Below are 1,627 nucleotides of genomic sequence, written 5' to 3'. Positions count from 1 at the left end.
GCACATCAAGAAAATATCCCAACCCAGTGCTGCCCAAGCCCACAAGTCCAACATTAACCCATATGTCCAACACCAATCCACAATGTCCTCCTCCATCTCACAAAACACTCACCATGACACTGATTGCAGGAGGAAAGCCGAGTCAGTGAATGTGTAAACATCTCAGCGCTGGCAGGGGTCTCCACCGTGCTCCAACACCCAGGGCTGCATCAGGGTAGGTCCATGTGGCTTCTCCTCAGGTGTGACTTGTAGGAAGTGAGCCCGGCCAGCTGAAGCAGGGACCGGCTAAGGCAGCTTCACCCTGGTGTGACCATCACAAACAAGACACCTGAGAACTCGAAAGGCGTGGCTCACTGAGCCACTTATCTCTCCGCCCTTCAATTAACCCCACATGTGTTTATCGGCCAGATTGGCACAATAAACTAACTACCTCATAGGTAAACATAGCATTTTAAAAGATACAAATGGAGAAGCAAGATTGCTATCCTCATTAAGATTATTTATGATGTGATGAAATAAAAACACTTGAAACCAGCAAAGAACAAAAGCATAAGTAATTTTAGGTAACGGTGAGAAAGGTAATAAAGGTCTCATAACATACAGGGATCAATCCAAGCAGTCGCATTTTCAGCGAAAAATATATTTAACAATGATGTAGAATAATTTTGAGAAGACATTGCTTAAAGTCACTATCCAGTTACATCTACCAAAACCAAACCCAGAGCCTTCATGGGTCAACAGTGTTCTGCGAGGTGCTTTAATGGGGGAAGGGGCAAGTCAGGAAAAGGTGAAGGGAGACATGCATGCAAACTATACAGGTGCGGTGGGAAGGAGGTTGCAGCTGAAAAAGCAAAGACCCTGTGGGCCAGTGTGTCCTCCAGAGAACTGCCCCAAAATCTTCTTAAAGAAAGTGACACATTTTCATTTTAGACTCCTGAGTTTAAGTGATAGTCGCTTTTTTATAAGGAACACACACACACTTAAGATTTCAGTTTTTCCCTTTCAGTGATATCTTTCCCTGTTGAATTCTAAATGTCCCTTTCTGGATTCTTGATCACTTGTGATCACTAGCTGATAGACAGCACCTCTTTTTCCTTGAACTTTATTGCAGTCCCTGGGAAAGCAAACCAATTGTTAAATTAAAATCCTTCTTAAGCATCTACAAACACACATATTGAGCTCCAAATTTTTATTCCTAAGTGGTCATGTGAATTTGCTTAACAAACCTAAAACTCTCCTCCAGCCTTAAAAGCCAATAGACGAAAGTCCCACTGTGTAGTGAGAGACTCATGACAGGGCATATGTAAACAATTTTGTACTTAAAATGGAAATTTTAAGTTACTACTTATTTCTCGTTGAAAACACTCATAGATGGTTGATGATTTAGTACCACTGTCCTGGAAGACAGTTTGACAAAAATAACCAAAATCCATTCACTCTGCCCCTCTTCAAGGCTCAGATCCATTTGTGCCTTGAAGGAGCTGAAGTAACGCAGAATTCTATGGCCCTGATTCTCAAAATCCCCTCCTACCACACCAAGGGGAACACGAAGGGGGGTACAACTGAGGAAGAAGACCATACCCGTGAAAACACCCCAAACGCACGAGAAAATCTTACAGATTAATTC

Source organism: Echinops telfairi, unplaced genomic scaffold, assembly GCF_000313985.2.
Source record: "Echinops telfairi isolate 266 unplaced genomic scaffold, ASM31398v2 ScPeMD7_7439;HRSCAF=8477, whole genome shotgun sequence".
NCBI classification, from domain to species: Eukaryota; Metazoa; Chordata; class Mammalia; order Afrosoricida; family Tenrecidae; genus Echinops; species Echinops telfairi.
The sequence above is the reverse complement of the archived record's forward strand: the minus strand, read 5'-3'. Positions refer to the sequence as shown.